The 24465-nt window shown below is 38.8% G+C and overlaps 1 pseudogene; it reads left to right on the forward strand.

Annotated features, from left to right (window-relative positions):
- The first annotated feature begins 7697 nt into the window (after positions 1-7697).
- LOC142165714 (uncharacterized) lies at positions 7698-13113 on the forward strand (annotated as a pseudogene).
- The last annotated feature ends 11352 nt before the right edge of the window (positions 13114-24465 follow it).

The following is a 24465-nucleotide window of genomic DNA, read 5'->3' on the forward strand; positions in this document are numbered from 1 at the left end:
TCGCGTTTTTCAGTTAGAAAAGATTCCCTCCCCTCGGTTATTTTCTTCCCCGAATTCACGCTCACAGAATATTCACACACTCCCTCTCCCTCATAAAAAAGGACACTCTTACATTCTATAAAAGAGGACTCTTCCTCACATTCTAGAAGACAGAAAAAAAAAGGGACCTGCATATTCACTCACAGGGATATACACACAGAACTCACTCTATATTTTTTCTACTCTCATCTCATACGGATTTTGGGTCATTTCTGGATTTCTGGGTTTGAGTTTGAAGCTGTTGTGTTGTTGGTTTTCTTGCTACTGCTTCTGCCCAGTTTTTTTTTTTTTAGAGATTTATTTTCTCTTTTACTTATCTTTGCTGCTCTAAGCTGGACTTCGCCAAAACCAGTGTCTTATTTTCCTGTTGCTTTTGTTCCAGTCCAGGTATTTCTTTTGAACTTTGGATTGCTAATTGGATGGAAAATGTATCTCTGATGGAAGACGCATGTGGATAATGAAGTTAATGGAATTAGTTTTGTTCAGCTCTAAAGCTTTGTTGCTTTATCTCTGCTTTTGGTATTTTGTCTCCCTAGTGTCGTATTCAGCTTTAAGGTTTACATAAGAAGAAACATAGATTTATTGCTTGTTGTAGTTTATTTATGGTTGTAATCAACCAATATGTAAATAACGATGAAGCTGTCTCTACTCCTCGTCACTTTAAAATACTTCGTCTGTCAAAAACCGAGTACACTGAGAAATAAGGATATGAGGTGAATTCATAAATAACTGTATGTGCTGTTTGGACATTGTTCGAATTCCTTGGATTTTGAACTTTGAAATTCTGTTTGTTTTTTGTGCAGAATTAGTATGAAATGAACCTGTAATGACTATATTTTGGGGTTTTAGCGATTAGCGAAATTTGTATGTGAGTGACTGTTATTTGCATAGATTTCCTAAGAGTCAACTAGCTCATTTATCTAGCATATAACAGGAACATGAAATTAGTTTTAGATTGGGGGACCTTATAGTTCATAAATGTCAATTGCTGAATCTCCGTGGTTTTGAGTTGAACAGAGTTCTTAGACCATGAATTGTGTTTGTCTGGGTTACCATGGCTAGCACTCCGTACCGGTGGATTTGTTACAGAAGCCCAAACTCTGAAACATTGCAAAGTCTCTTTGAAATCACTGTATGCGCATATGAGCTTTTATAAAAAATGACTGCCAAAACAATTCTAAATTCTAATGCTTTTCTCCAAAAATAACTTTGTTAATAATCTAAAAGAATGAACTACTCTCCACATATAAAGATCCATGAATTCTAGACTTCACACTTAATCCCGATCATAGAAAGAAATACTAATGAATATCGTAGCTTGCTTTAGGAACGAATAATCAATCATCATGACTATGGGTACGGCTCTCGTGGCATAGTCATGATACATAACCGCAATTCAAGTGTGCATTTCATGCGACTCGACCTTAACTTCAAACAATAATAAAAACAAGCACGTCGTAAATCGCGGGTGCATTTCATGTGGCGCGGTTTGTGACGTGTGCCAATATGATAAGTGTACGACATCGTGACTTGTTTCAAATAATTTCCATAAATATTAAAAGCGGTCAGAAAGCTAAAAAGCACAATAAATTTTAAATATGTAATAAATCAGATAATTGGGCCAATTATTAATAGTTGAGTGACCGTGCTAAAACCACGGAACTCGGGAGTGCCTCACACCTTCTCCCGGGTTAACAGAATTCCTTACCTGGTCTTCTGTGTTCGCGGACCATAAATAGAGTCAAATTTCCTCGATTTGGGATTTAAAATAAACCGGTGACTTGGGACACCATAAATTATTCCAAGTGGCGACTCTGATAAATAAATAATCTCATTTCGATTAATGTCACTTAAATTAGAAAAACTCCCCGATCCCCTATCCTTTCGGGAAAAGGAGGTGTGACAGCTCTGGCGACTCTGCTGGGGATCGAACCCAGAATCTCTGGTTCAGGGTTCAGAATTCGAGCTTAGAATAACTGTTATACTTGGCTTTTGTCTATTATCTGATTTTTACGTGTTTGAACCTAATGTACTAAATGCCGTTTTTTACCGCTTTGATATTATTTGAACTGTATATAAACTGCTACGAAACCCTCCTTCTCTCTAAGTCTTCTAAATCTTCTGGGGAGCGTGCGCTTCGCGTGGCTTCTTTTCTGTTAGAGTCATATCCTAATTTTAGAACGAGGTTCGGACAAGTTGCAAAGCCGGTGAAGCTTCTGTATTCCCGGTAGGCTGCCCCCCTCCCTTCCCCCCTCCCGGCTCGAGTTGTCCGCTCGGGTAAGCCAGGTCTAGAACAATACACCCAAGATTTAAACTTAGAATAACACAGCCTCATGCCGGATCCCTAATAGGTACGTTTGCTTGCGTCACGTGCATTTGACTTAGGGGACTCAACACAGGGGTTGGGTCCGTCTAGGATAGGTGCACCCGAAAATTAAAAGACCATCCTGATGCATCCTTTACGTGCTACTTGTGCTTTAATTTGCTTGGCTTGTATGTTGACCGGTTTCTAGAGTAAGGAAAGAAAACTAAGGAAAAAAAAAAAAAGAAAAACCAAGAGTGAGGTAGGATAGAAAAATGCCCGATTTTGATAATCCTGATATTCAAAAAATCCCGGTGCTCTGCCCAAAAAAAAAGAAAAAAAAAGAAATTCATTTCAAAACAAATCATATCTTTCTGTGCATCAAAATTGACCGAACTAAGCGGGTTTGATTCTCACCGGATGTGAGATACGTAGGCAACCCTCATCGGGTCCGGCCCCGTTTTTGCAAAAAATAACCAAAAAAATATAAAAATGCGTCATTTTGTCATAAATAAATTTAGGGGATACCATTTTCTGTCCAAATAGCCAGAAGCGTCTCGACGGGACGCCGAAAGGCTTGTTTTGCAAAAATAGCCACCTATGGCTCTTTTCTTAATTCTAACCACTTAGCAAGCACAGTTTTAAAATTTTCATTTCTGAAGGGCTGAAGGGCCGTATTTGCAAAGGTGGTTTTGAGTTGTTTGAGTTTTATTTTGCACAAATAATCTTTCTTTTGGGGTCAAAAAAATATTAAAAAACATATATTAAAAAAAAAAAAGGTCACTTGTTTTTCTCCAGTCGCCTTAAATAAAAATGTGCAGGATGAGCACTGTTATGAATATACCTTTTCGAGTCGTAGACGAGATTCCGCTAGGACTCCATATGTGGTGGAACGACCTGGGGGAGGTCAGCAAGCGTTCTGTGACAAAGGCTTTAGGTGGGCTCACTGGTCTTCTGGAAATTAAACCAAGGGTTGATATAATCGAAGCTTTGATACCGTTTTGGGACCCGGCACACAACGTTTTCCACTTTTCTGATTTCGAGTTGACCCCTACACTAGAGGAGGTAGCAGGTTACGCTGGTTTCGAAGGGAAGTTAAGGCATCAATATCCAGTAGCACCAAGAACTGTAACCCCTCATAAGTTTTTGGACCTCCTCAGTATTAGCCGGCAGGTTAAAGATGAAAATTTAGCCGGAGGATTCTGCACATTCCGTTTCTTATACAGCCGGTATGGAGACCCCCACGGATTTGAGGCTCCGGACACTAGTTTGAATCATCAGGGGAATAAAGACAAATGGGAAGCACGTAGGGGTCAGGCCTTTGTGGTGGCATTTTTAGGTACTCTGATATGCCCAAGAAGTGACGGAAATATAGAATTGGGGCTTGCAGGATTGGCCGACTTTATGGTCAAAAAGGCCAATGGCACTATCATACCAATGATTATCGCAGAAATTTACCGAGCTTTAACCGCTTGTCGAGCCGGGACAAAGTTTTTCGAGGGTTGCAACTTGATTTTACAAATGTGGTTGATAGAACATCTTCGTCATCGCACAGGTTACATGAACTACGGACTGACCGGACTCAATTGCATCAAACAATATGAAAACTGAGTAAACGGCCATGAGTTGCCAGAAGGTACTGAGGCATGGTTCGCGTATTTGGGTTCTTTAAACGCAAATCGAATTGAGTGGACTTTTGGTTAGCTCCCGGTCAACGAAGTTATCTACATTTCCGCCGGAATGTGCTTTCTTTTATTAATGGGTCTTCGGAGTATTCAGCCAAATGCCCCACATCGGGTCCTACGCCAGTTGGGCAGATACCAAACAATCCCCTATGACGAAGATTTGAGTCCACAGGTTATTGAAATATGCCCGGAAGCCACGTTGCCAGAAGAAAGGGTTCGCCAGATTTGGCACCAATGTAGGTTCCTGGAACCACAGACTCAAGTAGGAGATTTGTCCATAGGTGAAGTAGGATCCAACTGCGCCACGTGGTACAGGAAAAGAAGCTGGGTCGGTCAAGAGCCAGAACAGCCCGCCAAAAGGCCCCATGTCCAACAATTCACCGATGGAGCACGAGAGCAATGGGTTTGGTTGGCTAAAGAAAAGGAATACCGAACTACTATAAACAAGCTAGAAGAACAAATTGAAAAAATCAAATTTGATAGTAGTTTGCAGGCAGCTGAAGATGAAGGGGAAAAGAAGAGGTTGGCCAAGGAAAATGAAGCCCTTCGAGCCCAAATCCAGAGAATGAAAATAGCCTCCGAGACACCAGTAAGAAGTGAGAGAGATGAGAAAATTATAACCAACCTGAGGCAGAAAGTGCATGATTACGGTTTTGACTTGACAAAGGCCGAAAGGGACTTGTTCAATGCTAAAGCAAAGCTAGCCAAAGGTGCGGAAGAACACGCTAGATTAGCCCACCAGTTGAAGCAGAAATATGACAAAGAAGTAGTAATTTAACAGAAAAAGCTGGTTGCCCTGAAAAATGAAATGGTCAAGCAAACAAAGGATTTCAAGACAGAAAGAGAGCATTGCTATGCACTGATTTACCAACTACAAGAAAGCCTGAAGCAGTTACAAGACCAAAACAACACAGATACACAAGTATTAGAGGCTCGGGCCCATCAGATTGGACGTTTGCTTCAAGAAAAGGGTGTCATCAGAATGAGGATTAAAGAGATAGCTGATTATGTTGTAATGAAATGCCATGAATGTGAAAACATGACCAAGTCTATGTTTTTTGCTTTTGTAATGACATTCGTTCGATAGGTGATGGTTGACCTAGACCGCCTTAAAGAAGATATTGCCCGCAGGCCCGTGCGGAGACCGGCTGATGTCCTGCAAGCCTCCGGAGTACCAGTGGAGGCTCTTATGTATTTTTGATTTCCTTTAGTAGTCTGTATTTTACTTTCTCCGAGTCTTGTTCGTCTTTGTCAAGGTTGTCTATTACTTTATTTCGAGTCTGTAGATTTTCCTTTTGTAGTAATCGCTACTTTTAGTCCTTGTAATAGAAAATCCAAAAAGATGTCTTTTATTAATGAAATAAATTATTTCGTATCTATTTCTCTGAACTACGTAATGATCTAATTCATGCGGCGTCATGATACATAGGCAATCCTCATAGGATTCGATCATAATCTTAAAAGAAAATAGAAAAGAAGAGAGAGAAAAAGAGAGAAAATGAGGGAAGAAAGAAAAGAGGGGCCAAACTAAAGAAAAGAGGAAAGAATAAGAATTAAAAGAGCGAAACACAGCAGAAGGAGAGATGGAAAAGTCAGGATTTGAGAATTTGGGAAAGCCGGGATGAAACACATGAGCCGTCGCAAAGCATTTAGAAACGTTTAACTGCTCAGGTGCATTGCATCCCAATATGCGATTACCTATCTGTAAATTGCTTTAAAACTGACCAAGTTGTTGTGTGTGCATAAAGACAGGTTTTGTTTTAGGTGGTTAGTTTGTTGGCATCCTGGCAAGTCACCCCTATAACACCAGATCAAAGTGCAAGGCAGTCATGACTAGCAAAGAATCGGACACGGGTGTTGTCGACCCGCCAAGGGAGATTGTAGAATCGGAGTCTGAATGGAAAGAAGAGGTCTACAGGTTGAAGCATCAAATGGCAGAAATGTATCAAGCCTGGATCAGGGGGCATCCTCCACCTTCATTCCCCGCTAACTACACAGAAAATCCTGCTTTCATCCCACCACTGTCACAGGCCCAAGATCCTACTACCATTGATCTTTCCCCTCAGCACGCACCAGGCTTTACCCCTTATCGCCATTACCCTGGCACCTCGTCCCAAACCTTTCATGCTCCACCAGCCAAAACAACCGCATACCATGCTCCGACATCCGCTCCTGTTTTCATAGCCCCTCCGCGAGCTGCTCTTCACAGATCTTCTAGTGAACCCGCATTCCAAGCTCCAGATACCCAATATCATGTCCCGGAACCAACTTTCAAAGTCGCGGATCCTTATTCCCACACCCCTCACTTTGAACCTCCTGTCGAAACTGAGAAACCATCCCGGAACGTGGAGCAGGACGAGATATTCAGGAAAGTGAAGAGTCTAGAGCAATCTTTGAAGAACATGCAAGGGATAGGAAGCCAAGTAAGTGTGGCTTACAAGGATTTATGCTTATTTCTGTATGTCCAACTGCCCGCTAGGTTCAAGATGCCCAAGTTTGAGCCGTACGATGGACATGGAGATCCCGTGGCCCATTTGAGAGGCTTTTGCAGCAATATGAGAGGCGCTGGTGGGAAAGATGAATTATTAATGGCGTATTTCAGTCAGAGTCTGAGTGGGGCAGCTTTAGAATGGTACACCCGCCAAGACACTAGCAGGTGGTACACATGGGATGACTTGGCTCAGGCCTTTTCTCGGTACTTTCAGTACAATATAGACATTGTCCCGCATCGCCTATCTTTGACCAAGGTAGAGAAGAGGCCCAATGAAAGCTTTAGAGAATATGGTTTCAGATGGAGAGAACAAGCTGCACGAGTCTACCCTCCGATGGAGGAAGATGAGATGGTCGAGTACTTTCTTCTAGCCCTAAAGCCCACTTACTTTGGTCATTTGATCTCAGCCATAGGTAAGTCCTTCAACTATGTGGTAAAGATGGGAGGAATAGTGGAAGAGGGACTCAAATCAAGCAAGATCATGAGCTACTCTACCATAAAAGCAACCACACAGGCAATTCAAAGTGGCACCGGAAGCCTGTTAGGCAAAAAGAAGAAAGAAGATGTCGCTATGTTTGTCTCTAGATCGTGGCGTGGCCCAAGGGGTCCACCTCACCAGTACACCCAAACTCGACCCCAACCTCAAGCCTACACCCAAGCTCCATATAATCCATCTCAGCATTACATTCCACCACTAGACCCTCGATATTCTGTCGGGCTACCCCAATACCATGTTCACCATGCACAGTCATATGCTCAACCCCCTCCTTACCCGCAATGGCGTGCTCCAACTCCACAAAATCCTTATACGCCCCCACAACCATACCAAAACCCTACTGGTCCAAGTTTTCGGCCAAGGCCAGATTACAGAAAAGAGAGGCAGCAGCGGAAAGAAACCTTCACCCCTCTTGGAGAGTCCTATACCAGTTTGTTTTAGAGGTTGAGGCAGTTGGACGTTTTGAGGCCGATTGATCCAAAGATACCAAATCCGCCTCCAAGGAACCTTGATTACTCCCTCAAATATGCGTATTATTCTGATGCCCCGGGGCACGACACAGAGAAGTGTTGGCATTTGAAGAGGGCGATCCAAGAGCTTATTGATACAAATCAAATTGTGGACCAGAGCCCGGAGGTGCCAAACATCAACCAAAATCCTTTGCCGGCCTATGCAGAGACACATATGATCGAGATAGTTCATAAGGATGGGGAGCTCAAAAACTATTCCAAGTCTGTCATGATGATCCGGGCTAGCGAAAGTAATCCAATCAAAGCTCTAGATTCTACAAAAGCAATGCCCTTGACAGTTAAAGGGGTGTCGGAGAAGCCAAGCACGCTCAACGTGAAGCCATTTGTATTGGTTGTGAAAGGGCCTCCGATTGATGTTGAAGCGAACCAGGAAAAGCAAAAAGTAGTCGTGCCAGGGGTCCCGGGCAAGCCTGTCATAATCGTGGAAGGGGCTCGTATTACCCCCGTTATTATTAAGCCAGTGACCCAGTTACCAATGGTTGACACAAAGGCCGTCCTGTGGAATTACAAATAGGTGATAGTAACATACAAAGGGAAAAAAGTAGAGGAAGAAGTCAATGAAACCGGAGGACTGACTCGTTCTGGGAGATGTTTTACCCCAGAAGAACTGAGGAAAACAAAGCCATTCAAGGACGGCCACATCCCAGTAAAGAAGTCGGTCACCGAAGAAGAGGCTGAAGAGTTCCTGAAAAAGATGAAAATGCAAGACTATTCCATTGTAGAGCAATTAAGGAAAACACCAGCTCAGATCTCTCTTTTGTCTTTGCTGATACATTCAGATGAACACCGCAAAGCCCTGATGAAGATTTTGAATGAGGACCATGTTCGTGATAAGATCACGATGAACCACTTGGAAAAGATTGCTAACAAGATTTTCGAAGCAAACAGGATCACTTTCTCAGATGATGAACTTCCTATAGAGGGTACAGAACACAATCGAGCTCTTTATCTCACAGTGAAGTGCGAGGGGATTCTGCTGTCTCAAGGGTACTGGTGGATAATGGTTCCAGTGCAAATATTTGCCCTCTGTCCACTTTGCAAAAGTTGAAAATTGGCACTGAAAGGATCCACATTAATAATGTATGCGTTCGAGGCTTCGATGGAGGAGGGAAAGATTCTGTTGGTGATATAATGCTCAGATTGTCAATAGGGCCAGTAGAGTTCACTATGGAGTTCCAAGTGCTAGATGTGGTTGTCTCCTATAACCTGTTGTTGAGCAGGCCCTGGATCCATGCTGCCAAGGCAATCCCGTCTTCTTTGCATCAAATGGTAAAGTTCGAATGGGACATGCAAGAAATAGTTGTGCACGGTGATGAGAACTTATCTGTTTACAATGACACAATCATTCCATTTATTGAAGTTGAAGATGATAAAGGGCCTTGGGTTTACCAAATGTTCGAAACAGTGTCTGTCGAGAAAATTCCCGAAGGAGAATGCATTCCAGGTCTGAAGATACAATCCGCGTCCGTCATGGTAGCAAATGAAATGTTGAAGAATGGTTTTCTGCCGGGCAAAGGTCTGGTTTCATCTCTGCAGGGTATTGTGCATCTGGTGTGTCCACGTGAAAGTTTTGGTACATTTGGTTTGGGATTCACACTCACAGGGAAGGACGTCAAAAAGGCTAAAAGTTTGAAAGGAACGGCATGGTCACTCCCTAAACCTGTTCCACATATCTCCTAGTCTTTTGTAAAGTCAGGGGTCGCCAAACGCCCAATATCAGTGGTCCCAAAACCTGTGGTCGACTTTGATGAAGAGCTGATCAAGAGGTTCCAGAGTCTATTTGATGAGGTTAATATGTTCAAAATTGGGGAAGGTTCCAGTAATGCCGATCTGCAGCTTGTTGGGCCAAATGTGAAGCTTAGCAATTGGAAAGCTACTCCTCTCCCCATCCGGAAGGAGTTTTGGTAGTTTGCTTTGTTTTCCTTTCTGTTATCTGGGTTATTCCAAGGTTGTAATCCAGATTTTTCTTAGTTTTGCTTGTTTCGATGTACAAACCCTTCTATCCTCTTATTTTCAATGAAATACAATTTCCTGTTTTCCATTAGTCCTGATAGCGTTTTATTTTTATTTTTTGCTTTTTCTCTCTGTACAGTTCTTTTTATGCTGGTTTCAATGACATGACATGCATGAGGAATTTTCAGCCAAATCTTAAAAGCCAATTCAATTCTGAAATAACGATCCAAGAAGTAGAGGGTGATGATGAAACAGAATACGATGAAGAAGCGGCATTTGAGGAAGTCAGTAGAGAACTAAAACACTTCGAAGAAAGACCCAAGCCTAATTTGAATGAAACCGAAGCAATCAATTTAGGAGATTAAAATAATGTCAGGGAAACCAAGATAAGTGTGCATCTGGAACCGCAAATCAAGGAAGAAATAATCAAAACACTGTTTGCATACAAAGATGTCTTTGCATGGTCGTATGACGACATGCCGGGCTTGAGCACTAATTTGGTAGTTCATAAATTGCCAACTGACCCTACATTCCCTCCTGTCAAGCAAAAGTTAAGAAAGTTCAAGACTGACATGAGTGTGAAGATTAAAGAAGAAATCACAAAGCAACTGGAGGCAAAAGTCATTCGGGTTACTCAGTATCCCATTTGGTTAGCTAATGTGGTGCCAGTACCAAAGAAGGATGGTAAGACGAGGGTGTGTGTTGATTATCGTGATCTCAACAAGGCAAGTCCAAAGGATAACTTTCCATTGCCGAACATCCACATTCTGATTGATAATTGTGCCAAGCATGAGATTGGGTCTTTTGTGGATTGTTATGCAGGATATCACCAGATCCTGATGGACGAGGAAGACGCAGAAAAGACAGCATTCATCACGCCATGGGGGACGTATTGCTACCGGGTAATGCCATTCGATTTAAAGAATGCTGGGGTAACTTACATGAGGACAATGACTACCATATTTCATGACATGATACACAAGAAAATTGAGGTTTATGTAGATGATGTAATCATAAAGTCAAAGAAGCAGTCCGACCATGTTGGGGATTTGAGGAAGTTTTTCCAAAGGCTCTGCAGGTACAACCTCAAGCTCAATCCGACGAAATGTGCATTTGGTGTCCCATCTGGGAAACTGTTGGGATTCATAGTCAGTCGACGCGGTATTGAGTTGGACCCGTCAAAGATCAAGGCCATCCAGGAATTACCACCGCCAAAGAATAAAACTGAGGTGATGAGCCTGCTCGGGAGGTTAAACTACATCAGCAGGTTTATTGCTCAACTCACGACAACTTGTGAGCCCATCTTTAAGTTGATGAAGAAGAATGTTGCGGTTAAGTGGACTGATGAGTGTCAGGAAGCATTTGATAAGATCAAGAATTACCTATTAAACCCCCCTGTGTTGGTCCCGCCAGAACCTGGGAGACCTTTAATTCTCTATTTGACGGTCATGGATAATTCTTTTGGTTGTGTGTTGGGTCAACACGACATCGCGGGCAAGAAAGAGCAAGCCATTTATTATCTCAACAAGAAGTTCACTCCTTATGAGGTTAAGTATACTCTTCTTGAAAGGACATGTTGCGCCCTGACTTGGGTGGCACAAAAGTTGAAGCATTATCTGTCATCCTACACTACTTACCTCATTTCTCGCATGGATCCTCTAAGGTATATCTTTCAGAAGCCTATGCCCACAGGGAGATTGGCAAAGTGGCAGATTTTACTCACAGAATTTGACATCATCTATGTGACTCGGACCGCGATGAAAGCCCAAGCCCTAGCCGATCACTTGGCCGAGAATCCGGTGGATGAAGTATATGAGCCACTGAAGACTTATTTTCCTGATGAAGAAGTGATGTATGTTGATGAGGCTGATCAGGATGAAAAGCCAGGTTGGAAACTCTTATTTGATGGAGCTGCTAACATGAAAGGTGTCGGAATAGGGGCTGTACTCATTTTTGAAACAAGGCGTCACTACCCCGTAACAGCCCAGCTTCGATTTTATTGCACTAACAACATGGCTGAATATGAGGCATGCATCCTGGGTTTGAGGCTAGCCATAGACTTAGGAGTTCAAGAAATATTGGTTTTGGGAGATTCAGATTTGTTGGTTCACCAGATTCAGGGAGAATAGGAAACTCGGGATTTGAAGCTCATACCGTATCGATAGTGTCTACATGATCTTTGTCAACGGTTCAGGTCGGTAGAATTCAGGCATATTCCGAGGATTCATAATGAGATTGCCGACGCCTTGGCTACTCTGGCATCAATGTTACACTATCCGGATAAGACTTATGTCGACCCTCTGCATATCCAAATCCATGATCAGCATGCCTATTGCAATATGGTTGAGGAGGAACCCGATGATGAGCCTTGGTTCCATGACGTCAAGGAATACATCAAATCGGGGGTATATCCGGTACATGCCACAGGTGATCAAAAGAGAACCATTCGACGTCTGGCTAGTGGATTCTTCTTAAGTGGGGGAATATTGTACAAGAGAACTCCAGATTTAGGACTACTAAGGTGCATAAATGCTAAACAAGCTTCGACTATCGTGGCCGAAGTGCATTTCGGGGTTTGTGGGCCACATATGAGTGGGTATGTCTTGGCGAAGAAGATTCTTCGAGCAGGTTATTATTGGCTCACCATGGAACGTGATTGCATCAGCTTTGTTCGCAAATGTCATCAACGCCAGGTGCACGGTGATTTGATTCATTCCCCGTCATCTGAGCTGCACACAATGTCGGCGCCTTGGCCCTTTGTTGCTTGGGGCATGGATGTCATTGGACCGATTGAGCCGGCAGCGTCAAACGGGCATAGGTTTATTCTTGTGGCCATTGATTATTTTACCAAGTGGGTCGAAGCCATAACTTTCAAGTCTGTGACCAAGAAGGCGGTGGTGGATTTTGTCCATTCGAATATAATTTGCCGGTTCGGAATTCCCAAGATAATCATCACAGATAATGCTTCCAACCTCAACAGTCATTTGATGAAAGAGGTTTGCCAACAGTTCAAGATCATGCATCGAAACTCCACTCCGTATCGTCCTAAGGCAAACGGAGCTGTTGAGGCTGCTAACAAGAACATAAAGAAGATACTTCATAAGATGGTGCAAAGTTCGAGGCAATGGCATGAAAAGTTACCTTTTGTTTTACTGGGTTATCGCACTACTGTTCGCACTTCAATAGGTACAACTCCCTATTTGCTGGTATATGGAATCGAGGCAGTTATACCTGCGGAAGTTGAGATTCCATCCATGCGGATCGTTGTTGAAGCTGAAATTGATGATGATGAGTGGGTCAAAACCCGGCTAGAGCAATTGAGTTTGATTGATGAAAAAAGATTGGCAGCAGTATGTCATGGTCAATTGTATCAGAAAAGAATGGCAAGGGCATACAACAAGAAGGTTCGTCCCCGAAAATTTGAAGTGGGTCTGCTGGTATTGAAACGCATCCTTCCACATCAGGCTAAAGTTAAAGGCAAGTTCGCCCCAAACTGGAAGGGGCCTTTCATTATGACAAAGGTGTTGCCCAATGGTGCTTTGTATTTAACAGACATAAAAGGTAAATGTGTGGATATGGCTATCAATTCTGATGTAGTCAGGAGATATTATGTATGATTTCTTTGCTTATCTTCAATCGCATTTTGTACTAGGCATGTTCAAAGTTGGAATGACGAAGGCATTTTATTCTGCTATCCCAAACACTTTTATCATTTGTTAGCCCTTTTTGAGCCTTATTTATTTTCTTTCATACCCCTCTTTTGGAATCAGAAGCAGAGTTAGAAATATAAAAGAAAAGAAAAAAAAGAAAAAAAAGAAAAAAAAGAGAAGGAAAAGAGAAAAGCAAAGAAAGAAAAGAGAAAAGAAAGGAGAAAAAGAAAAGCAAAGTAACAAAAACAAAACTCTTATGTTGGAACTACGTTAGACTTGATTCCTTTTAAGGATACGTAGGCAGCCTTACTCTGAGGTTCAGTCCCATCAAATAAAAAATTTAAAATTTCCCAGATTCAAAAAAAACTGGGGCAGAAGTTTTAGTTTTGCAATAGGTCTGATTCCAAAAGTTGTAATTTTGAACCCTTTCATCTTAAGTCATGTTGAGCCTTATACCACATTTTCTTTCTAACCCTTTCCAAAAGCCTATACTACGGTCCAAAGAAAGACCTTCCGATCAATCTTTGAGGATGCCAAGTCAAGTGAGATAGAGGTATGATTTCCATCATGGGTAACACTTTGTTCATTGGGTACAAGGAAAATAAATAAAATGAGAGAGTCTTATTGGTGAAAACCCTCACGGGCACCGTAAGGCGATGGTGAGCTGAGGAAAAATTTAAAATGAGAGAGTCTTATTGGTGAAAACCCTTATGGGCACTGTAAGGCGACAGTGAGTTGAGAGAGGAGCAAATGAGAGAGACTTGCTGGTGAAAACCCCTCGGGACATTACAAGCCGAATGGGGTTCATAACTTTACAGAGAAATTGAATTATGGAAACCCCGGTTTTGAAGTATGAAGACATGGCATGAACTGAAATGTGATTAGTTGGATGGATTAGGCTGATTAATCCGAAATGCATGTCATGATCATTGGAGCCAGTTGTTTCATTCAGATAAGTCTCTTTTCCATTTTTCTTCAAATAGTCATCTCAGTTTTTCCTTTTTATTCCTAATTCTCGAAGTCACTTCGCTTCATCTCTTTTTGGTCTATTTTTCTAAGTCTTTGTCAAATCAGTCTTTGTTAAGCAAGCAAGAAAAGACTTCAAAGCTCATTACCAGCTTTTTATTTACACCAAGTGAAATTCGGCCAGGCACATCACAAGTGACATGATTTAGAATGAGCAATGCGGTGGTAACTAAAGGTCAGTGGTCAAGTGATTCGTGAATTCGTAGGAAATGCAAAGGTTCAACAGTTATCAGAATGAAAGTGCCATACGACGAGTTGAGTGTAAGAGATTCAAGTCATTCAGAGGTTTTGTGGTCGAGGTCCGATCAAAAGGTCAAATAATTCTTTGTAGCCCGAAGCAGCTAATCAAAATGAAGCGGGGTAGTGGCAGAAGCAGACACTTTCAGCAAGGATGCCACAAACTAACCACCATATTTTCAAACTGACAAAATTTTCTTTGTTTTAGGCAGGGGAAAGAAATCTTGTTTGCTTTGCTAGGAATCCCCCATGAGGAAAGCATGTTCCAGATAAGTTTAGTTTTAACTGTTCAGGACCCTCCTAGATAATGGGATTTAATTTTAAGTTTTCAGAACCCTCCTGGATAATGGATCTAGTTTTAAATTTTCAGGACCCTCCTGGATAATAGGATTCAACTAACACTCAAGAATGTTCCTGGCATAAACTGGGGCAGAAAAGTTTCTCTGTTTTGTCTGTGTTGTCATAATTGCAGGCGCCCACCTGGAGAACAAGGGAATTCATTTTAAGTTTTAAGTCATCAGGCGCACACCTGGAGAACGAGGGAATTCATTTTAGCTTTAAGTCAAAATCAGGTGCCCACCTGGAGAACGAGGGAATTCATTTTAGCTTTAAGTCAAAATCAGGCGCCCACCTGGAGAACGAGGGAATTCATTTCAGTTTTAAGTCATCAGGCGCCCACCTGGAGAACGAGGGAATTCATTTTAGCTTTAAATCAAAATCAGGCGCCCACCTGGAGAACGAGGGAATTCATTTCAGTTTTAAGTCATTAGGCGCCCACCTGGAGAACGAGGGAATTCATTTTAGCTTTAAGTCATCAGGCGCCCACCTGGAGAACGAGGAAATTCATTTTAGCTTTAAGTCAAAATCAGGTGCCCACCTGGAGAACGAGGGAATTTATTTCAAGTTTTAAGTCATCAGGTGCCCACCTGGAGAACGAGGGAATTCATTTTAGTTTTAAGTCAAAATCAGGCACCCATCTGGAGAACGAGGGAATTTATTTCAAGTTTTAAGTCATCAGGCGCCCACCTGGAGAACGAGAGAATTTATTTTAAGTTTTAAGTCATCAGACGCCCACCTGGAGAACGAGGGAATTCATTTCAGTTTTAAGTCAAAATCAGGCGCCCACCTGGAGAACGAGGGAATTCATTTCAGTTTTAAGTCAAAATCAGGCGCCCACCTGGAGAACGAGGAAAGTCATTTCAGTATTCAATTCAAGTTAGAAGTAGCAAAAGCTCGCCTCAAGAATGCGAGCTGACAGTCCGAGATGACCAAAGGAAGAAGTCTCAATCCAGAATAAAAGAAAAAAAAAACAGAAGAGAAGTGAATCCAAAATGCAGAAGCCGATGAATGATGTGAACTGCTCAATACATGGCTGAAGTCACAAGCTTTGCATGTCCCGTCTTGATCCGAAAAGCTGAAGAAGAAATAACTAGCACCTGCAACTAGCAAGCATCAAGGTTCAAATCAAAAGTCCGCATGAAGAACCATTCAAGACTCAAGAACAAGCTTCAGAAGATTCATAGATAGGAATCTTGTAACTCGTAGCTGATAGGCTTAGTTAGTTTCTTTTTCATTTTGACTTTGGTGTAATAGGGAGCTCAGCAAGAAAGAGCAGCAGCAGCAGCAGTGAAATTACAGTTTCTCGGTAGTCCCAGCTACCAAAACTTCCAGAACTACACTAACCTGATTCCTCCATAGCCGAGGATATGTAGGCAACCTCGGAAGCAAGGTTCGGTCAAACGTTTTTTAAAATGCTTCCCATGGAATATCTAAACGGGCAAAAGATCGCTCGTATTTGCTCAATGTATCTTTGCCCAAAAACTCTTCGTGTTTTCAAGCAAAGAGGGGCAGCTGTGAGTACGTGATTTTTGCCCGACTAAAATATTCCTATAGAAATTCACAAATAGATTTTTCTTAATTGTTTTTAGTTTTATAGAATTTGTAGGAATTTTGGTTAAAAGTTGCTTGCATTTAGTTGCATATTTAACATTCTAAAATCATAAGAAAAATACCAAAATGTCTGAAGTATTTTGTGCATAACATTTTTGGTCTAGTTGCATTTAGGATTTAATTGCATGAGTTAAATGCATTATTAAACGAAAATCACAAAAAATATGAGCCGTTTTTACATTTTTAGCTTTAAATTATAAATTAGTAATTCTTCTTTTATTAGTCTAAATTCATTAATTATGGTAAAATAGATAACTAGGTTTATTTCTATAAATTAGATTGATTTAGGACTTAATTTAGATTTTTAATTAATTAATTTTATTAGGATTTAAAATCAAGAAAAAGAAAAGAAAAGAAAGAAAAATCTGTTTGGTCTCGAATTTGGGCCAAAACAATTTCTGGCCCAAATAATTACCCCAAATCCGCCCAACCCAACACCTACAAACCCCCTCACTCGGCCCAGCCTCGTCACTTAACCAAAACGACGTCGTTTCGTTAACGGCGATCTCAGCCGTTGATTTTCTTTGATCGAACAGCCCGCAACTCCCCCCTCTAACCCTTATATCTGTCGTAACTCCCCTCCCCCCCCCCAAAACCCTTCAGACCCCTCTCATTTTCCTCTCTTTCTCTTTTACTCACCCAAACCCTAGCCGCCCCCAAACCCCTCGTCTCTCTCTCAAACTCACTCCAAACCCTAGCCGCACAGAATTCCCACACCGGTGGCGCCACTCCAAATCCCCTAAAACTCACACCCTATGACCCTCATACCCTCCTAATCCCTAATCCCCTATCAATTACATCAGAAACCCCACCAAAATTAGCGAATCTTAGATCTAAAATTTCAGAAAAATTCTAGTCTGGTTTATTTTTAAATTGCTTTGGTATTTTTGTTAGTTCAAGACTCACATGCATCGAGTGATCTTGATGAGAGCAATTATTTTAGACTAGTCTTGACCCATTTCGAAGTTACCGGAGTCCGGTCCATTCATCGTTCGCGGCTAGAGTTCATCATTTTCGTTGCTCGTCGGTCTGTTTCGTTTGCTCATTTCTTTAGCGTTTAAATTAGTACTCTTTTTCCTCATTTGTTCTGGCTCTGTTTTTTCTTTTTTTTTTTTTTTGTGTTTGGTTTTCTTTCTTTCTCCTTTTCTTTTTTTTCAGTTAATTGATTAAACTTCGTCGTTAATTGCATGCTCAATTAGTTCAACTAATAAAATGATTTAAATTAATTAAAAGTTAAGTACTTAGTAAAATCTCTGATTTTATTTGAAATTCAAATATGGCATGTGTTGTTTCATTCTTTTGTGGGCTGTTTTCTTTAAGGTCGGATCTGGGCTTGGTCTTGCGCCATTTAGGTCATAGCATTTGGCCCAAACCTAAGTAGATAGTCTGCTTCTAGAAGTGGCAGCTGGCATTTTTCAGTTAGAAAAGATTCCCTCCCCTCGGTTATTTTCTTCCCTGAATTCACACTGACAGAATATTCACACACTCCCTCTCCCTCATAAAAAGGACACTCTTATATTCTATAAAAGAGGACTCTTCCTCACATTCTAGAGGACAGAAAAAAAGGGACCTGCATATTCACTCACAGGGATACAAACACAGAATTCACTCTGTATTTTTTCTACTCTCATCTCATACGGATTTTGGGTCATTTCTGGATTTCTGGGTTTGAGTTTGAAGCTGTTGTGTTGTTGGTTTTCTGCTGCTGTTTTTCTTGCTGCTGCTTCTGCCCAGTTTTTTTTTTAGAGATTTATTTTCTCTTTTACTTATCTTTGCTGCTCTAAGCTGGACTTCGCCAAAACCAGTGTCTTATTTTCCTGCTATTTTTGTTCCAGTCTAGGTATTTCTTTTGAACTTTGGATTGCTAATTGGATGGGAAATGTATCTCTGATAGAAGACGCATGTGGATAATGAAGTTAATGGAATTAGTTTCGTTCAGCTCTAAAGCTTTGTTGCTTTATCTCTGTTTTTGGTATTTTATCTCCCTAGTGTCGTATTCTACTTTAAGGTTTACATAAGAAGAAACATAGATTTATTGCTTGTTGTAGTTTATTTATGGTTGTAATCAACCAATATGTAAATAACGATGAAGCTGTCTCTACTCCTCGTCACTTTAAAATACTTCGTCTGTCAAAAACCGAGTACACTGAGAAATAAGGATATGAGATGAATTCATAAATAACTGTATGTGCTGTTTGGACATTGTTCGAATTCCTTGAATTTTGAACTTTGAAATTCTGTTTGTTTTTTGTGCAGAATTAGTATGAAATGAACCTGTAATGACTATATTTTGGGGTTTTAGCGATTAGCGAAATTTGTATGTGAGTGACTGTTATTTGCATAGATTTCCTAAGAGTCAACTAGCTCATTTATCTAGCATATAACAGGAACATGAAATTAGTTTTAGATTGGGGGACCTTATAGTTCATAAATGCCAATTGCTGAATCTCCGTGGTTTTGAGTTGAACAGAGTTCTTAGACCATGAATTGTGTTTGTCTGGGTTACCATGGCTAGCACTCCGTACCGGTGAATTTGTTACAGAAGCCCAAACTCTTTGAAACATTGCAAAGTCTCTTTGAAATCACTGTATGCGCATATGAGCTTTTATAAAAAATGACTGCCAAAACAATTCTAGTAATTCTAATGCTTTTCTCCAAAATAACTTTGTTAATAATCTAAAAGAATGAACTACTCTCCACATATGAAGATCCATGAATTCTAGACTTCACACTTAATCCCGATCATAGAAAGAAATACTAATGAATATCGTAGCTTGCTTTAGGAACGAATAATCAATCATCATGACTATGGGTACGGCTCCCGTGGCATAGTCATGATACATAACCGCAATTCAAGTGTGCATTTCATGCGACTCGACCTTTACTTCAAACAATAATAAAAACAAGCACGTCGTAAATCACGGGTACATTTCATGTGGCGCGGTTTGTGACGTGTGCCAAAATGACAAGTGTACGACATCGTGACTTGTTTCAAATAAATTCCATAAATATTAAAAGCGGTCAGAAAGCTAAAAAAGCACAATAGATTTTAAATATGTAATAAATCATATAATTGGGCCAATTATTAATAGTTGAGTGACCGTGCTAAAACCACGGAACTCGGGAGTGCCTCACACCTTTTTCCGGGTTAACAGAATTTCTTACCCGGTCTTCTGTGTTCGCGGACCATAAATAGAGTCAAATTTCCTCGATTTGGGATTTAAAATAAACCGGTGACTTGGGACACCATAAATTATTTCAAGTGGCGACTCTGATAAATAAATAATTTTATTTCGATTAATGTCACTTAAATTGGAAAAACTCCCCGATCCCCTATCCTTTCGGAAAAAAGGAGGTGTGACAACTTGTTCCGAACTCCTCGAACAGCGTAATGCATAAAGTATTCCGCGCTCGGTCGTTTATGTAGGATCTGGGAAAGGTCCTAGTCTCCCTTAGTGTACTTGTTCCAAACTCCATAGCTGCAAAATCTAAGGTTTTAATTTCATTCTTTTATTTTCCCTAACATTGCAATCCAATTAAAGAAATGGTATATCCAAAAATTTAACATTAGTCATAGTACCATTAAGTGATCATCATGTCTCATTTAAGGGAGGCAGCAACTTGAATGGATAAAACTTACCTGCCACAGAGTTTGTTGCATGCATTCATTTTCAAATTTATTGTTTATTCAATGCTCAATTCGGACGAATATAATAGTTTTTGTTTAAACTCTATATTTGTATTAAAAAGTAATTAAATATATAAAATATTTAATTGCGAAATTTAAAAATTGAAAGGATAGGGGAGTCACAGCCCCCAACCAAGGTAGTGGTTACATTCACTATGTCCCCCTTATTCCCTACGTGCTACTCAATAGTTAAAACGAGACGAGGTACGGTAACTTTCAACTCTCGGCTCTATCTCTATATAGTCAAACATCTCTATAATAACCTCGTTTGTTCTGAATATTTTTGAATGTTATAGAGAAGTGTTATTATAGAGAACATATACTATAACATAACATGAAAATTTATTTTGAAAAAAGCTTGGCTTTTATAGTAAAATGTTGTTATACAGGGATGTGTGATCGTATAAAAAGATGGTCAATGGACCTTTTGTTCCAACTTTGCAAAGTAATTTTTTTTGGTCTATTTGGATTGGGTCTATTTGGTACTTTCTCATATTCTTTTTGCATTTTATGTATTTTAACGAGTTTGAACTTTGTGCACAATAATATACAGATTTTCTTACCCTATGATCAAGTCAAGCTAATTACTATAATAGTAATTAACTCTTTATAGAAAGTGTGATATAGTAACTTAAAATATAGAACAACTTTGTTGTAGCCAACTAAATTGCGTTAAAACCTAAAAGTATATCTTTATTGTTAAAATATTATACATAATTTGAATCTTTCTAAAGCAATATAAAGGATTATCTTGTTAAGACTAACTCACCTTAACCACCAACCACTAACCTCCAAAAAGTTATTTATTTAAAGAAAATTAAAATAAAAAATTTCCCATACTTATGTTGCATTAGTGTTTGTGGCAATTGGACAATAATTTTTATTCGTCTTGCTTAATACAGTTACTTGCCTCAATCGACAAGGCAGAGTCAGTCTTTCCGTTGCGAGTTCGATCAACTTCATTAGCTTTATTTCAAACCTTACATTTGTCTTAAAAAATTTCTTGAATTAAACACAAATTATTAAATTATAATTCAATAACTTAAAAAGACAAGAACTCGAACTCATAAGCTTTAAATTCTGACTTCGCATATAATAGCGATTTGTGCTAAGTTAGAATATCCTTATCTTTTTCTTGTAATTAATAATTTAAATATCAAAGCTTGGCCCCAAAATTTCGTTCCTCGTTGTTTTTGTCTTTCAGAAGTACATTAAGATATATGCCCACCTCAGAAAAATACACTATTTATATAGTTTATAAAGTTAAGAAAAGTTTAGATGTTACTATCTGCCATAGGGAGAATCTTCCACCAATTTCTCCACATCTGTCCAAGACAATTAATTAAAAAAGTTGAAATTAGCAAGAAAAAATTAATGGTTTTTATTACTGACCTCTAAATCTAATGATTAATGTGACATCTCGTCTTTTTCATATCATAGGAGGAGTGTGAAATTGCAAACTTTTTTTTTCAAACTCATTATGCATGCATTAATAGAAAGCCCGTGACTCACTTTTTTTCCTTTTTGATGGCATTATTTTGAAAGTATATATATATATATATATATATATATATATATATAGTTATAGTTAGTTTTTTTTGTTAAATTATAAAATCTGCTTGTCTTTTTCCATGGTCGAGTCAGCTTTACGTGCACTTCGATTTATCACGATGAGGAGTTTCTCCGTTCTCAGAGTTCATTAGAAGCTACTCCTATTGCCACCGCTATTTTTTTTATATCTTACTCATGAATTTGGGAATAAATCTAATTAATATTCCTTTAAAATTATATCATTTGGTTATAGTAAAATATTTATGACTAGTTTCAAAACAAATTAATTAATATATGCATATAAAACCATCAATAAAATATGTTGTGAAATCATGCTTATTATATGGCCAAATACACGACCAAGTACTGGTAAAATAAAATTCTTTTTCCACCTCATAGCTCGGGGTTTAACAAACTAGAAAAATTAGCCATAATAATGATTAGCCAAGACGAATTTTTTTCGAAAGTAGCTGAAATAAAGGAAATTTAGATAGAGATGTCTATTAATTAACATCAATCAAGCGCTTATCAAATTAAATCAAAGTTAGATGGAATACTTAATTAGCTAAGACAAATCCGAGTAAGAGTAATTTTCTTGAGAGTGACTCTCTTTCCTTATCCTAAAAAAGAAAACTTCTTGATAGTTTGTTTGTCGCACCATATTCATTTTTTTGTTTTGAAAAATAACATGTATAGCCGCTGTAAAAATAATAGCCGAAAAATATATAAAATATATAAATTTTGTATGTTATATACACTTTTTCACCTACCAGATATAAATAATTTCTGTTTGGGCTAAAACTGATAATAGCTCTTTTGTTTTTCGCTTTGTATTCGACTTATTCGAATTTTATCTACCCAAGGCTCATAACTTCGTATTATGATTTTCTTTATATCTAAAGCTCAAACTTATTTTTTATCAAGGGTGAAAAATCCTATCCATCCCACCAAAATGTTTGATAGTTTGTTGTAACACATATAGTAGTGGTAATATGTGGATAGCCCTTTATGAAAGATTTGGAGAAAACATAAATTAATTAAGATAGTTACTGTTCTTTTAACATTTTCTCTTTTTTTAAAGTTTTCTTGAAAGATCCAACTAACTTTTTTTTGTCTTTTTGAAAGAATAGAACCAAACAAGCACATAGCGAAAGCTTGTACACCTTTTTAAGCACAAACATTCAAAAACAATTTGTAGGTTTTAGAGCAAAATGTGGGTGGAGTTGATTGTGCCATATGGCTTGAACTTGCCCATAATTCAAACCTTGATTGTTACTTCAATTTATGGCTTTTTTATGTTACGTGTTAGAAATTGAGAGACTCTTTAAACTTTTCACATAGATAGAGTGAAATGATCGATAAACCTATGATTTAGATAGTGACTAGGGTAGCTTCTCATTGTAAATTCACACGTATCTTAACGTGACGGTATGGATGAGATTTCTTTTTTCTTAATTAAATATTTCATGTTCGAAGCCCGAAAATTAAAATCTTTTTGATAGAAAGTGTTTCCTCTCTAATGTGTATATCTCTAATGTGTATAACTCGATGCTATCTGACTTAATTAGGCCAGTGGATTCCGGATTACGTTGACTACACAAAACAAAAAAGATTTACAAGGTGTCAATGATGAATTTAATTTCTATGCATAAGTTGTGTTTGAAATTATTTACATTATATATCAAGTAACTTAATTAAAAGATAATAACATGTAATAGTACATAAAATAGGATTAATAAGCTGGAAACAAGATAAATTATCTGTCACAACAAGTTAAAAAATATGGACTAACATAAAAGTTCTTTACACTGCTAATATATAACAGAAATTATCTGTAAAATTATTTGAGGCACACGCAAGCCGAACCAAATATTACCGTACTGTTATGTTATTTAAAAAAAATTGATGAACTTAAGAAGCTTTGATTGAACTCGACCCTAGAATGAAAACTTGGTACAGCAAAGAGGTCATTGATTTCATGTCCAATATACATCATTATTTGTACTTGGTTAAAAACCCATGATAGTTTTGGAAGACACCATAGGACAGAATTCAATGGAGGAAATAATTGCTAATTTTCATTTTCAATTCCATTGGTTTCATTTCACCTACAAGTTTGTGTTATAATTTATGAAAAGATGCCAATGAGCTAGTACAATCTCTTAATATCCTTCAGCTTCCATTTTATGTTTTTTTTCATGCAACAAACTAATGTTTTTCTTTTCCTCTTTTTTTTTTTCCAAGAAAAGAAAAAAAAGGTGTTTACAATATAATATCTGTCAATTATATATCCGGAGGAAATTTAATCTAGGCCTTATGTTATCTTCTTATTGAATAAAGTTTTTCTTATTTGATATTAAGCTATGATTAGTTTTTTCTTGGATATATAAGTTCATGATCTGTATATACTATATATATCCTAAGTTGCTCGAACATAAGTGCGGGTATCGAGCATGAGTGCGAATATAGAGGTCGGATTCTTCGAGATGTAAATTTTAAGACTTGGGAATACGGATCCTAGTTCGGATATGGGTGCGGGGATCCGACTAAAAATAATTAAAAAAATAAAAATATAAAAATATCTCTAAATTATGAGAAATTTTGTAGAATTCTTACATATAGCTTGTAAAGTGTGAATTTCTTTTTTATTCTTAATTTATAGATAAATAAAAAGATTGATTTCCTAGATAAGGTATGCTATTTTCTTTAAATTTATCCTAGTTTTGATTCTGATTCGGGAATCAAATTGTATCTCATATCGACACGAATGCGGTACCTAAACTGCCATGTCGGAGCAACTTAGTATGTCTAATCCCATTAAAGGATTAAAATACTGTTACAGAATAAAATATAGGGAAAATAATGAA

The sequence above is a fragment of the Nicotiana tabacum genome, chromosome 11, assembly GCF_000715075.1.
Source record: "Nicotiana tabacum cultivar K326 chromosome 11, ASM71507v2, whole genome shotgun sequence".
Lineage (NCBI taxonomy): Eukaryota > Viridiplantae > Streptophyta > Magnoliopsida > Solanales > Solanaceae > Nicotiana > Nicotiana tabacum.